The following is a 16,122-nucleotide window of genomic DNA, read 5'->3' on the forward strand; positions in this document are numbered from 1 at the left end:
ATAAAGCTCACCAGAAGAGCTACTGGTTCCTCTTCTGCTGTTCGATCTGTCAAGCAAAGGTTGTTATTACCCACAGTTTCGCTCAAGGTGGGAAGACGGAGAGAAACGTCTTCAGTGTTACCTAAATGTAAAGGTCATTGTTAACCTTACCTTTTGACGATAGTTTTTTTTGTGAATTAAAACTAGTTATAAGTAATTCACGTGTCATTTATTACGCCAATTCTTCGATAATGATCTACTAGCGATGAAATTTGTGTAAGATTTAATTTAAGACTTATTTGTCCTTCAGTAACTAAGGTTTGGCACATTATCTACACACTGTGTAGTACCAACTCCAAGTTTAATGCATCTACGGAAAGGAAAGTTAAATGTATATATTTATGCATATGTATGCATATATGAATGAAGTACATGTATGTGCGTGTGTATGCATAATATGCACTGTATGCAGTACCAACTCCAATAAACTTTGATACATATTGCACACTTATATATTTGTTAGTTATCGTAATGAGTCGCTCAATTGTGCAATTAAGTGTAAACTGATGTGACGTCTTAGAGGACTTTGAGTGGTTCACACACACACACACACACACACACACACACACCCACCCACCCACAAACAAGTGGTAGAACATAACCTCCTTCCATCTTCATTGTTGTTTGATGTTATACATCGCTTCAATTTTTCATTTTGTAAAATTTTCTTGAAAGGAGAATGGTCTTGTGAAATCACATCTCAGTAAAGTGGCTGCCAAATTAGATCAATTTCTTAAACGGTGTCAGCCTTTATTATTTTTTTGTATTTCTTACTATACTACAATAGCTTCACATTACCAGTCTTATTACTTAATCGGTTACTCGGTGACAATGACCTTAGGTGTCAGGATGTCTGAAAAATTTTTAAATCAATCAATCAATTAATTGGTTACTTAAATACTTACTTCATTGGTTACATATATGCTTACTTAATGAGTTACTTACCTACTTACTTACTTTTAGGGGTTTATTTCTCGCCCTCCACCAAACACTAAAAGTCTGTTCAGGCGGGCCTTGGTGCGTGAAAAATAACTTATTTTCAGTTAATATTTTGCTCTGTATCTTATCAGTTATTTCGCTAGCATTTGTATTCAGGCTTAATAGTTTTCAGGTCACTGTTATAACACTTTCTAAAAAGAAAAGTCTTCAGGTTTTTCTTGAAAGCTGCCACATTTTTGCTATTTACTTAAAATGTTAATTGTAGAAGGCTTATGTGGTTTCATACCATACTGAAGGTTCGACACACTGTACGATTCGCTTGATTTTGTCATAAAGTTTCAATCTCAAATATTTAAAGAATTATATCCTGTAGTCGATATAAATTGTCAAATTTACGTTAGGGTAACTCAGAGAAACAAGAAAATAATTAAGTTTAATTGAAAAAAAAAACGTAAATCATTATTATTGATCATGTTCTGTGGGATATTGTCCATAGAAAATTTGCTAATCATAATCAGTTTCATATTTGATACTAATTGTTTTTTTTTTCTCTTGCAGATGGTGTGATTCACATGAACAGGTAAGAGGGTATTACCGAGACTTTAAAAAGCTAGGAAATTTATTGTTAATAAAAAACCCAGTCGTTAATGGTGGTCCCCCAGGAGACACGAAGTCGATTTAAAAACAAGTTTGCATCTCATTTATTAATACATCTAAATATCCTTCTGTGTCTCCTGGCTGGTGACGTCTGCATGTGGAAACCTGGCGGTGGTACATATTAAAGGATTTCGGGTCCTTTAATGTAACGCAAGCATGTGGCATCAGTACTGACTGGTTGGTTGAGTAGATTTCAATACTTGCAACGTAAGACTTGTAGATTCAATTATATCAGGTCTTTGTATTTAAGATATTGAATTGTGTTTATACTGGTTAGTACAGTGGCAACGTGTTAGCCACGGTCCAGATATAGACCTTGGTGATAGCCTATAGCCTTCATATGGCTACATCGATCCCAGACCGGTGTACCGGTTTCAAAATACCCCCTCCAAATCTTACCCCCGGGTAGTTTGAAACAGGTTTAAGGCTACCGGGGTGGGGGGACGTGAAACCGGTTTCAAGCTACCCCGGGGGGGGGGGGGGTAACGTGAAACCGGTTTCAAGCTACCCCGGGGGTAATTTGAAGCCGGTTTCAAGCTACCCCCGGGGATAATTTAAAGCCGGTTTCAAGCTACCCCCGGGGGTAATTCAAAGCCGGTTTCAAGCTACCCCCGGGGGTAATTTAAAGCCGGTTTCAAGCTACCCCCGCGGGTAATTTAAAGCCGGTTTCAAGCTACCCCGGGGGTAATTTGAAGCCGGTTTCAAGCTACCCCCGGGGATAATTTAAAGCCGGTTTCAAGCTACCCCCGGGGGTAATTTAAAGCCGGTTTCAAGCTACCCCCGGGGGTAATTTGAAGCCGGTTTCAAGCTACCCCCGGGGATAATTTAAAGCCGGTTTCAAGCTACCCCCGGGGGTAATTTAAAGCCGGTTTCAAGCTACCCCGGGGGTAATTTAAAGCCGGTTTCAAGCTACCCCCGGGGGTAATTTAAAGCCGGTTTCAAGCTACCCCCGGGGATAATTTAAAGCCGGTTTCAAGCTACCCTCGGGGGTAATTTAAAGCCGGTTTCAAGCTACCCCGGGGGTAATTTAAAGCCGGTTTCAAGCTACCCCCGGGGATAATTTAAAGCCGGTTTCAAGCTACCCCCGGGGGTAATTTGAAGCCGGTTTCAAGCTACCCCCGGGGATAATTTAAAGCCGGTTTCAAGCTACCCCCGGGGGTAATTTAAAGCCGGTTTCAAGCTACCCCCGGGGGTAATTTAAAGCCGGTTTCAAGCTACCCCCGGGGGTAATTTAAAGCCGGTTTCAAGCTACCCCCGGGGGTAATTTGAAGCCGGTTTCAAGCTACCCCCGGGGGTAATTTGAAGCCGGTTTCAAGCTACCCCCGGGGTAATTTAAAGCCGGTTTCAAGCTACCCCCGGGGGTAATTTAAAGCCGGTTTCAAGCTACCCCCGGGGATAATTTAAAGCCGGTTTCAAGCTACCCCCGGGGGTAATTTAAAGCTGGTTTCAAGCTACCCCCGGGGGTAATTTAAAGCCGGTTTCAAGCTACCCCCGGGGGTAATTTAAAGCCGGTTTCAAGCTACCCCCTGGTTTCAAACTAACTCCCTCGTTTTTCCGTAGTATCTCATCATTTATGAATATCAATCAATTGCTTTTGATCAAGGTCAACACATAATTTTTAGATTACATGTCTATACATGTACGGTATCCTCTGATAAATTTTATCGTCTTAGTTCTTCTTTGCGATTATTATACTCGTACAGTGATAAAAGCCGTCACGTATGTGTTTTTTTCCAAAACGAACTTAAGACACATTCAGTGAGTAAATTTGCATGATGTATAATACTATAGTCCATTTCTTTTAGCGTGGCATATTTGCACCGACTCGCAACGGTGCCCTTTTAGCTCGGAAAAGTTTCCTGATCTCCGATTGGTTAGAACTATCTTGTCCAACCAATCAGCGAGCAGGAAACTTTTCCGAGCTAAAAGGGCACATAAGTCTAGCGTTGCTTAATTCATTGGGATGACCACAAAGATGACGATATTCTCTAAGACCGTTTCTCGTCCTTGGGTCGCAAGTCAAACCCGCCCCCCCCTCATTTTTTGTTACCTGATTATTTTGTAAGCGGTAGTAAGCCATTGATCTCTGGTGTTTTGGGATGTATATAAATCCAGGTTAACCCGATCACAGCATCACTTGTCCAAAAATGTCTTAGTATAGCTGCTGAACGGAAGTCGGACAACCTCGATATCATTGACTACGTAGTAAACGCCAAGTACCTAAAAAGGAGCTTCGGAAAACGAAAAATCTAATTTTAGAAGACTATACTCTGTTAGATTTACGGAGCTCGAGGTGTATCTAAAGACAAAAAACACATGGTGCCATATTTTCGATATCAGTATACCTTCTCACCTCACTAAATTCTTGTAGTAATCTCCTTTGGAAATCGAACACCTATTAAAAAAAATTCTTCTGAAGGTCACAGCCTAAATGTTTCTTTGTTTTCTTTTATCACATTATCTCTTATAGTAGTTATTTTATTATTTTTGTTGATGCTCATTATATTTTCTTGTTATCAGTTTGTTTTTAACATTTCTTTAATGATACAATACTTACTTGTTTACTTGTTTTGGGTTTAAATCCAACCCTCCACTGAAGTCGAGTGAACTACTACTCGGGCGGGTCCATATTAATCATCTAACGAAACATTTTCATTATAACTTATACAATTCTTTGATTGTAGCATCTTCCAAATCATATGATCTTGTGAAAAGTAATGTCTTTAGTTTTTTGTTAAATTCAATTGCTCCCTTTAGGTCCTTCATTTCAGTTGAGAGTTTATTATAATGTCTAGGTGCACAGTAGCTAAAAGCTCTTTCACCAAATTTACTATTTGTTCTTGGTTCAGATAGCCTATGTTTGTCACTCACGTGTCTTATGTTAACATTTGTTTCTAGTTCTAGTTTATTTAGGCATTCTTTTAGATATTTTGGTTCAGTATCTTAAACGTTAGTATGAGTAGCTTGTATTCAATTCTCGCTTTTACCGGTAGCCAGTGTAATTTGATTAGTGCAGGGGTAACTCTTTCCCTATTGTGTAGTCCTTTTATTAATCTAGCGGCTCTGTTTTGTACACACTGAATTTTCTTCAGCTGATAATTTGGTAAGCCATAGAACAGTGAGTTGCAGTAATCAATTCTTGAAAATATGTGATGATTAATGAGTATGGCCATAGATTTTTTCATCTAAGTATTTACTAATAAATGCTATGTTTCTAATATGATAGTTACAATTTCTTACCATATTATTTATATGTTCATTCATTGTCAGTCTATCATCCATGATTACTCCAAGATTCCTGATAGATTTCTTTAGGTCAATGATCGATTGACCTATTTCAATTCTTTGGAAGCATTCGATTCTTTTTATATCTTTTTCATTTCCAAAAATAATACTTTCACTTTTATCTTCATTGAGGTTGAGCTTTTTTTTTTAACATCCAAGCCTTAATAGCATTCATTATTTCATGTATCTTTCTTTTAGCTTCATCAACTGATTCTATTGGGAAATAGAATTGTGTATCATCAACGTATATTTTAAACTTAACTCTGTGAGTTTCAAGTATATTTGCCAGTTCAATCGTGTAAATTTCAAACAGGAGAGGACCTAGTACAGTGCCTTGAGGCACCCCTTTGCTTAGTTTTCTTGTCTCAGATTCAACATTTGATATTACTACTTTAACTTTGCGGTTTTCAAGATAACTCACAAACCAGTCGTATGCTCGTTCTACAATGCCCACAGCTTTAAGGTCTTCCATCAGATATGTATGTTCTACAGTATCAAATGCTGCACTTAGATCAAGCATCACAAGAATGCAACACTTGCCATTTGTTATAATTTCTGTTATGTCATTTTTTATCGCTAACACTGTTGTTTCTGTGGATTAATTTTCTCTGTATGCAGATTGATCATCAGGTATGGCATTAGATTTTTTCAGATGTTTCCAGGTTTGTTCGTGTACAGCAGTTTCAATATTTTTTTTCTCTCATTCCAATAGCAGACGTATAATTACCGCATTAGTAATGACTAATTAACTCTTACTGTAAGGGGGATGGGGTCCCTTGCCTGTTTTTCGACCAACCAGACAGAACTGGTTTTCTGCATATATATGTTCTTCGTTTAAGAGGACGGGCCTAGTCGTTGTCAGTGAATTTCCACAAAATCTGTTTTTAATCTGAAATTAGAAAGCCTTATTTAGTAATTAATATTAAGTCTTCCTTTAGTATCTAGGTAAAAAATTGAATTTGTTTCTTTATTAGTTAATTTTGTTACTAAATAGTGATTAGCTTTATTTGCGACTATATCATTGTTCTCTGGTTTTGGATAGTGCCATAGCCACTGTGCCATGGTCTTCCATTTTCTTAGGTTAGAGTTCTCTTGCTTGGGGGTACGCTCATGCTCAGTATTTTATCTTATTCCTCTTCCTCTTGTTTTGTTAAAATTCTTTTATTTTTTTTCTTGTTTCCTTGCCTCACTGGGCTATTTCCCCTGTTGGAGCCCCCTGAGTTTATAGCATCCTGCTTTTCCAACTAGGGTTGTAGCTTAGCAAGTAATAATAATAATAATAATAATCATAATAATAATAATAATAATAATAATAGGAAAAAAAGTTATTGGTAATCCACATTATTGCATGAAATGTCGATGCTGTCTTTAATACTTTGTGGATTGGGCAATTGGAATCGAAAGCATGTCTTTAACTCTGTAATAATTATCAGCATATATATTTTGACTTGAGTAATGGTTATAAAGGATCAGTTCTGGTTTTTTAACCCTGTTGAAATGGGTGGAGATGCTATAACAATCATGATTTTGATCTAACTTGGCTTAGAAAATATAATCATTTGATTGTTCACATTGCCAATGTGGCAAAAAAGAAAAATAAAAAAAACGAATCTAAATAGCTTTATTTAAGAGTCTAATTAAAAAATACGTCTTTGTTAAATCATGATTGTTTCCAGGTGGCATAGACTGTCTTGCATGGGTTGCTTAACTTGCCCATTATTATTATTATTATTATTATTATTATTATTATTATTATTATTATTATTATTATTATTATTATTATTATTATTATTATTATTATTATTATTACTTGCTAAGCTACAACCCTAGTTGGAAAAGCAGGATGCTATAAGCCCAGGGGGCTCCAACAGGGGAAATACAACATGTTTTTTAACATTTTTAATAAACTAGCGAGTTTTTTTTATCACAATAATTGATTAAACGGACATGTTTTAATATACAATTCATGTTTATTATCAAATGCTTTCGTTTTGAAACCGGGCCATGATTTAGGATTAGATTTTATTTCCTCTTTATTTGCTTCGAGATATTTACCTTCGGTTTTCATATGTTAGTTGCAGATTAGTAAGAAGTTAGGAGGAATTTCTTGTGAAATTCTGATATTTAAGAGAATATTTTTTGGGGAGAGCATTTATTGATACGACTTAATTCATATTAAACTATCATCAATATTTTTCCGTCATTCACTAGTGAACAGGCTTACTCGCTTCGTTAGGTAATAACTAACCAATCATTGCAATTAGTGGTGGGGTGTTTTGGTTCTTAGTCTGTTTTTCAACCAGTCCGGCAAAAGTGGTTTTCAACAGATTTGTTTTTCGTTGTTTTTAATCTGGAATTAATATTGCTTATTTAGTTTACTGTAAAAGTAATAAGTTAATTTTGTTTTGCATGTATTATATTTTGAATTAATAACTGATGAATAGTTTCATGTTGAAATTAAGAAGGCAATGTCATTTTGATGAAACAAAACTGATTATTAGTGATCAACAAGATTGCAAAAATCGTCAATACTGTCCTTAATACTTCGTGGACTAAGCAATTTGAATCGAAGGCGCGACTATAAACTTTATATGTGTACAACATTTCATCTTTTAACTAGTCTTGGTAAATGGTAGTGTTTATAAATAGTTTGCTGATTTATGAAAAAAGGTATTTTCCAAGTAAGGATATACGTTGTTTTAAATCATCTACAACAACGAACAACGAAAGTATTTTGACTTTGCTAAGGGTAGTTAAAAAGGACAAGTACTTCTGTCGTTTTAATTCGAAGTCTTTGTTGAGATGTTTTAACAGTGGAGATACCTTTACATGGTGAAAGGGTTTGCATATCACCATGATGAGCAAAGCTGCACTAGTCATGGCCACCATACTAGGTTGGTTTGCTGTGAGCGATCAGACGAAAGTCTCCAACCATCTCACATCCATAATTGGTCAGCGTGCTGAGGAAATGACTGGTCAAACCCCAGACATGGATTAACATTGTCTAAGGCCTTTGTCCTGCAGTGGACTAGAAACGGCTGCATTTGTTGTTGTTGCATAAGTTATAATTATAAACCAACTAAGTATAGAATCATGTTTGTGATTCCATGGGATATAGGATATCTTGAGATGTGTTGCTCATCTTGCAATTATAGTGGCTTTTACTAAAACATAAATTGTCTTGTTTATAATAATGTTTATTTTTTGTGGTTTAGAGTCTGGTTACTGTAAATGGCTTACCTTATAGTTTGGCCAATAGGTGAACTTTTAATGCTTTCGTTTTAAAACTGAGGTATGATTTGGGTTTTGTAATTATTTCCGTTTTATTTTCATTGAGATATTGAATATTATTCTACTATTTTTCCTATGTTGGTTGCAGAATCGTCGTAGGTTAAAGAAAATTTCTTACTAAATTCTGATTGGCTTGTATCAATGACCCACACCAGATAAAGGTTAACTGGGAATCTACTATATCTATCTAGGTACCATGTCCTTGACGTGGGCTGTCAATTGCCTCCACCTGGCCCTGTCTCTAGCTCTGTATAATTTTGAATAGTCCAGCTGTTATATTTTCACTTGTTTCCTCTAGTAGGCTGTCCAAAAGAACTTTCCTTTGCCGGCCTCTTGCTCTTCTCCCCTCTTTCTATCTTTCCCGTAAGGCACAAAATTTCGGCCTTTTCTCTTTTTATTACATGTCCCAGAAATTCCATCTGCCTCCTTATCAAATTTAGAAGTGATCTCTCTCTCTCTCTCTCTCTCTCTCTCTCTCTCTCTCTCTCTCTTAGTCTATGGGATCTTGAACATTCTTCAGTAAAACCATAATTCAGCTGCATTTATTTCCCTTTTCAAGTTCTTGTTTAATCTCCACTTTTCTAAACGCCATCCAAGGACGTTTCCAATTGGCCACCACAACCAATCTTAATCATTATTCTTTCCTATTACCACAAACTGCAGTTTTATTTTAATTTATTTGCAGTTGTTTGTCATTCAATCCCTAACCCTTGCAAGGACTTGTTTTGAAATCACATATGTATCGTCGGTGTCATTTATGGACAAGTAAAATTGTTTCATCAACAAAATTCTTGACCTCGCTCCAATACCTTATAATAGTTTTGATAGATCCATACTAAAGGTACAAAATAGGATTAGTATTGAGCCTAGTACACCCTGTGGCACCTCTGCTTAATGGTTTGCGCTATGAGTAAGAATTTCCAATTCGTACACAATATCTTCTATTAACCTGAGAATCGTAACAGAGTTTCAAGTTATTGGAGCCAAGATGTACATATACTGTAGGTTTTAGAGATTTCAAATATGTAACCCCAAGATTATATAACAAGCTCCCACTAGATATCAGAAAGAAATGAAGATATTAAGGCTTTCGATACTTTGTGTTTCGATGAAGTGGACTGGAAAATTAACGCTCTTAAGTACTAAAAGATATATACGACAAACTGATCTTGTAGGTCATGTAATGAGTTATATTTGTGTGATAGGACCAGGAAAACAGCCCTCAAAGTAGAGTAATCAATCTTAGATATTGCAAAGCACAACTATATAAAAAATAGCATGTAGAATAAACTCAGGATGCCACCTTTGTTCTCATCCATAATTGCCAGTAAATCATGTGAAAAAATACTGCTTATAATTATCTCCGTAGATTGTAATTATCTTTATACTGGCTGCTTATCCATCAATGTTTAAATCTTTCACGAATGGCTAACTAGTAGTTTAAGAATTACATATTCTAGCACTTTTGGTCTGAAGGATATATTGAAATAGATCTATATTTACTTGAGTCCTGATAATCGAGAGCACGTTTCAGAACAGGTGTGGCTACAGCTACTTTCTCACTTTTTGGATAATTATACTCGTCAATAGTAGTATTTAGTATTCTACGCCAATTACTTTAGATATTGCCATAATATAAATTACACGATTTGATTTTTAGCCTCCTTAAAAATCCTAATGACTTCATCATTAAATCTTTTATCCTATTTGTGGGTCTGGTTTAACATCAATCTGATTCTGAATGTCCGCAAAAGATCCAATTGTAATCTTTATTTTGTTTTTAAACGCCTTTTTCTTTAACATTTTCCATAAGACCATTTAGAGGACAATGGACCGGCAGGGGTCACTTGCTTTAGTTACCTAAGCACTGCGCATCAAAAGGAACTGGGTATCCTTTGAGGAATCCAGCCAATGAATCCTTTATGGATTTGGTCAGTCAATATCTGGCGAAATCTAACCGAGGCCCTTTGCGTCAGTAAGCGTAGATGATGATGATATAGCTTATCAATAGCCGTTGCTACTGCTTCCATCTTAATAGGCCCTTTATGGTTGTGCATTTTACTACGTAACAAACTCCACATTTAACCTCTTCAGTTTTTTTTCCTCTTCAAATCTCCCCCATCGAAACAAGTCCATTGAAGTACATTCTTATCAAATCCATCGATTTTGAATATGCCTTTAAGCACCCATAAGTCAGTTGAGTATATTTGTGATTCGTATCTCATAGATTCGATATCACTGGAATATATTTAGGTAAGATATTCATTCGGTAATTTCTTTTTTTACAATCCCATCAAGAAATCTTGGATTAAATCATATCATTCAATTACTCTTGCCACGATATTTTCGAATTTTTAGTCTAATTCAAAGAACGAAAGTTTTTTGTTGGATTTCGAGGAAAACTGATCAAGGTTAAAGAAATGTTATCCACTTTCCCCGATCCAGAAAACCCAAGATTGCATGCAAGATATAAATGAAAAGATTTGACTATCCTTAGTGATTTAGCGTTGGTTTTATACATAGTTACTTTGGTTTTCTGAAGAGTGTAGTCGTTAAATACGAGTTAATAATTGGTTTGTTAAGGTTGTTTTAACACTTATCACATAACTCTCTCTCTCTCTCTCTCTCTCTCTCTCTCTCTCTCTCTGTTACCTCACTGAGTGACCTCACTGAGTGACCTCAGTTTACCAATAATTTCATTTCAAGATTTTTAGTATCTCAGTCAAACTAATCATGATATTCTTCATATTCATTTTCATGAGTTCAAATTTCAAAAATACGATTTTTAATACATAGTTCTCACTTTCATAGGTGGTCGTTCTAGGTTAAGGAGATGATTAATTAGATGGTTAATTTGATAGGTTTTTGTTGGCTGGCAATGCAAGAGCCCGTGGCCTACGTAAGGTGGGGGAATATTAACTGTGCCTACCCAGATGGTCATCTAGAAAACGAGAGAGAGAGAGAGGAGAGAGGAGAGAGAGAGAGAGAGAGAGAGAGAGAGAGTGGTCGCTTCGAAAGCAAAATAATGCAAAATTTCATGTTTTTGTCCTGGAAGTAAATCCAAAAAAACAGTTTGCAGTCCTCAAACCCTTCCCCATATTCAACACTTTGAGAGAGAGAGAGAGAGAGAGAGAGAGAGAGAGAGAGAGAGAGAGACGGATGAATACGTGTATAATTGAAGGCTGTAAATGTCCTTTGTACTAGTTTTGTAGTAACATTACCAAGGTATTTTTGGATGTTGACCTGAATTTTAAACCACAGTGTTTATTACCAATCCGTCTCCTTATATTCATTATCAATGCCATATTCTCTCCCATGCATGTTTTAAATTTGCATTGATTACATTCTCGTTCGTATTATTTCACAAATCTATTCCATAACACTTAAAATTTCGATGCTTTATGTAACTTATACTTCCATGTAACCCATTCATTGGTAGTTTGTTGTATATAGATTTTTAAACATCATTTTATTCCTGCTACTTAGGATACAATTTGATACTTATAAATTTTTTATGGACGAGTTAACTATTGACAATAAACTCTCTAGAAATTATAGTGCCCTGCACCTTGTGATCAACGAAAAGCATGAAACCTGGTTGTTGTAGTAGTAGTAAAAAAAGTTATAAATTGATAAAATATCTTTGAAGTTTTGTTTTGGGAAATGAGTTTCCTAATGCACTTGTTTTCCATTTTTTTATTTCTAATAATCATTTAGTTACTAATGCTGTAACAAAGCTCTCTCTCTCTCTCTCTCTCTCTCTCTCTCTCTCTCTCTCTCTCTATACTATAAATGTTATCTTATATGGAATGGCTGAATACAATGATGGATAAAATTACTAGAATATTAATTAATTTTCTTTTTCAGAGGTTGGACACACTCTTCAAGAAGATGAGAATCTATCTGGGCCGTATCTCAAATGTCCCTCTGAAGACCACAAGACTCTCTAGGAAGATAAACATCATAATTATCATCATCATGCAGGTGGCATATCCCAAGAAGGTTGGGCAATCATGTCTCGCCATTCCTCTCTCTTTGCGTTCTCTCTGATGCAACCGGGCTGTTGATATACACTGCATTAATTATAGGTAAGTGGTTAACTAAATAAGATTTTTTTTTAAATGTGAGAACATTTAAAATCGAACCTTTTTGCTTTTTAGGCTGTTGAAATATCATTCAATCTTTGAATAACTTTTTTTTACACTAAACGTCTTCATGATTTGGTTAAATTCTGCCTGCCAGTCCTAAATGTACAAACTGTGTCCAGAGTCTATAGACCAAATTGTTGTTGTTGTTATGATGATGATGATCATTATTATTATTATTATTATTATTATTATTATTATTATTATTACTAGCTAAGCTACAACCCTAGTTGGGAAAGCAAGATGCCACAATCACAAGGGCTCCAACAGGGAAAAATAGTCCAGTGAGGAAAGGAAATACGAGAATTAACGATATAAGAAGTAATGACCACTTAAAATAAAATATTTTAAGCACATTAACATCATTAAAACAGGTTTTATTCCTGCATTCTGTGCTCTCTCTACTAATAAGATACGTTCATTTGATTGTAGTGTGAACAATTCTATTCCAATTTCATCCTGGCTTGTGACTCTTCTCCTATTTTCACAAAAATCTCAATAAGTATATCCCAAAATATCAACACGGCCACTTTTTTTACGTTTATTAAATCTATCCAAACTTTTTTCACTGTTCTCAGTTTATAAAATTGCCCTCTCAATATGTAACTAACTCCCACTACTTACACAAGGCCACTTGTATTAATTTTTTATCTTGTCTTCTTTTCACTTTTTAAACAATACAACTTAAATGTTCTTCCTGTTAACATACTGTTCCTCCTTCCATTCTTTCTTTCTTTCTTGCTTCCCTCCTTCCTTCCTCCTCCTTTCTTTCTTTCTATCTTCCTTCCTTCCTTCCTTCCTTCCTTCCTTCCTTCCTTCCTTCCTTCCTTCCTTCCTTCTCCATGATTTTGATCATTTGTTAGAAAAACATGACCAAAGCCCTTAGTCTTTTTAACTGAGCCTTTAACACCATATAATTTTGACTGTGTCTATAATAAAATATCTGATCCTGTCTCTTCCCATTACTCTGCACATCCATTTCAACATTCATATTTCTATCATTTCCATTTTTCTATCTTGGGCCTTCTAAATCATTAATGTGTCAGTCCCCTCAAACCATTGCAGATATAATGGCCCTTCTATAAAACATTGCTTTAACCTTTGCACTGATCCCCTTCTATTTGTATACTTAATAGTCCGTATCTCTATTTGTTAATTTGATTCTAGATACAAAATCCAACGTTCTTGATGTCTTTCAAGCCCAGTTTCACTGTACCCTGTCTTCCCTCTACCAGCCATTAAATTATCTTTTTATCTGCTTATCCAATGCCTTGATTTTCAAGTGTTTGGCTCCACATTTCTAGCTTTTGAGTTTGCCCAAACAAATTTAGGAGAAAATATATTCTGGGGAATCTCTTCTCATACGTCTGATATAACGATGTTCAGCACAAGGTCAAAATCGTAGGGACTAGGAGCTATTCCTCACCCTGAACTTTTCCGTACTTCTAACAGCACTCTTATTTGTGATGCTACCTCTACATGCCATATCCCTTCTTTCTATACATTTCTCTGCTGTATTGGTTGATTAATTTGGTAGTTAAGATCATATTTATCTAAAAGCTGTTTATCCTATGAGAGAGAGAGAGAGAGAGAGAGAGAGAGAGAGAGAGAGAGAGAGAATATGCGGAGCAACAAGGTTCCACAATAAATCCATCATGCAATTAAAAATATCTCTCTCTCTCTCTCTCTCTCTCTCTCTCTCTCTCTCTCTCTCAAAGAAAATAATTGCTAAAACACTGGAAGCTTATTCAGTCTCCAAACCTATTTGAAAACACGATTTTTTTTTCCAAAAAATACCATCGCTGATCTAATTCTTTTACATGAAATAACTATATTAGTTAAATTGTTCATAGTGCAGTCAACAGACAACTGTAATCGCCTCATTAGGTATGGCATAACTTTTATTATAAGTACTATTGGTTCCTCGTCTGTGTTTTCGGTCTGCCAAGCAAAGGTCGTTACCTACAGTTTTGCTCAAGGCGGGAGGAGAAACACGTCTTCGGTGTTACCTAAATGTAAAGATAATTGTTAAATTTGAGTTTTTTATTTTTTAATGTCCAAAATGACAATAAATACTTACCTGAGCAAATTACCTTCGGCATTGATTTGGGAAGCAAAACTGGCTGTAAGTAATACGTTAGTGTCTTCAGTGCACAAAATCTCGGTTAATGATCTGCGAACTACGAAATTTGTGTCCATAATTTAAACCAGGACCCACTTCTAAGTGGGTCCTGATTTAAACTATTTGTGCTTCGGTTTTGGTACGTCATGTTCATTTTCATCCCGTGATAGTTAAGTTGTGTACCATCTCAGAGGGACTGTGGAGTGAAAATTTTTCGAATTCAGTTTTATAACTTGAGAAAAAAGTTGTATGCATGTATGTATGTATGTATGTAAGCAACTCCTATCGTGTTTGAATGCATATTGCGTGTTTAATTATTTGTTAATTATCGTAATAAGTTGCACCAAATTTGCAACCAGGTATGAACCAGTGTTACGTCGTAAGGGGGGGTGGAGGTTCTGTGAGTGGTTCCATGAGGTGAGGGGGGGGGGGCGGCGCTGAGGAGTGGTCAGTGTGTGTGAAAAGGAAATTATTTGGGGAGATGTAAATTAAGAATCAAATTCATATACATTATATAAATTATTAGTCGAGAAAAAAAATGGTAACCTAAAATTCACCTTCTGTGTTCTTAATGAGCCCAACGTTTATTGAATTGTGTTATAACCTTTTTTTATTTATTTACTATGCGTATTAGCTCGAAGAAAAAATACATTGCTTGCTTAACTATATTGATATATTACGTTACTTTACTTTAAGGGATGTTTTCCTGGTCCTATTTCATTGAAGACCCTGTACCTTACAGATCTTAAAATATCTGTTTTTCCTACACATTATTAGGTGGTTATCGTATCATACATCGTATTCCATGTTTATTGTCGAATCCACGTATTATCGAAGCACTTAGAAAACGAGAGTCTTCAATATCTTCTTGAAAGCCGTAATATCTTTAGTCCTTCGGCCGCATATGTGAAAGCTATAGACCCTACAGTAGACATTATATCTTGGTTCAAATAACTCGAAACCATCTGTAACTTATTCTCGTGTCAACACAATATGTTGGCTGCACAATATGTAGCAATTTTCTGAAATAGTTTGGACCTCCGGTTCTGATAACTTGAGTCATTGCACAAAGACACTATCCTACCTTAAATAGTATAGGAGGGATCCTTCCTCGGGGTGGGACGCCTTTTTATCAATCTTGCTGCTCTGTTTATTATGTTTTGTAACTGAAGGAGTTTCAATAGTCAATCCAGGAAATGACACAGGACTTATCATAGTCTCAGTTTGCCGTACTTCTGTAGTGACGTAATCATGACGTCATTATAACAACACTTCACCGAAAATGACGACTGGACTTGTCCAGTGTAGGTCAATGTAAGACAGACAATCGGTTAGCGGTTGTCCAAAGGTATTTGTTTGGTATTGGGAAGAGACAGACTCGACTGGTGTTATTCCTCTTAGCCAAACTTACATGTAAAGTTTGATTTTGTATAGAAGTGTTTGAATAACAGAAGTATTTTTTTGTAATCAGTAGAAAAATGTAAAACTGATAGAAAGGTTTTCAGAGTAAACTTAAACTTTTTAATAAGGAGCTTTCCCATTTTTTCCAGCAAAGATATGTCAACTTAGTTAGATTTTTCTTATGAAGGAGAGCTTACGATGTTCATAATTTACGTAATATACTTGAGCAATCAGCTTATAGTT

General features: G+C 35.8%; 1 long non-coding RNA gene across 1 annotated transcript in view; it reads left to right on the forward strand.

The window, feature by feature from the left end:
- Window positions 1-1,534: 1,534 nt before the first annotated feature.
- LOC137635475 (uncharacterized) overlaps window positions 1,535-16,122 on the forward strand; it is a 14,917-nt gene continuing 329 nt past the window's right edge. Inside the window, exons 1-2 of the long non-coding RNA XR_011042685.1 lie at window positions 1,535-1,558; window positions 12,079-12,299. This is a non-coding gene — a long non-coding RNA (uncharacterized lncRNA). The remainder of the gene's footprint in view (window positions 1,559-12,078; window positions 12,300-16,122) is intronic.

The sequence above is a fragment of the Palaemon carinicauda genome, unplaced genomic scaffold (assembly GCF_036898095.1).
Source record: "Palaemon carinicauda isolate YSFRI2023 unplaced genomic scaffold, ASM3689809v2 scaffold1293, whole genome shotgun sequence".
Taxonomy (NCBI): Eukaryota; Metazoa; Arthropoda; class Malacostraca; order Decapoda; family Palaemonidae; genus Palaemon; species Palaemon carinicauda.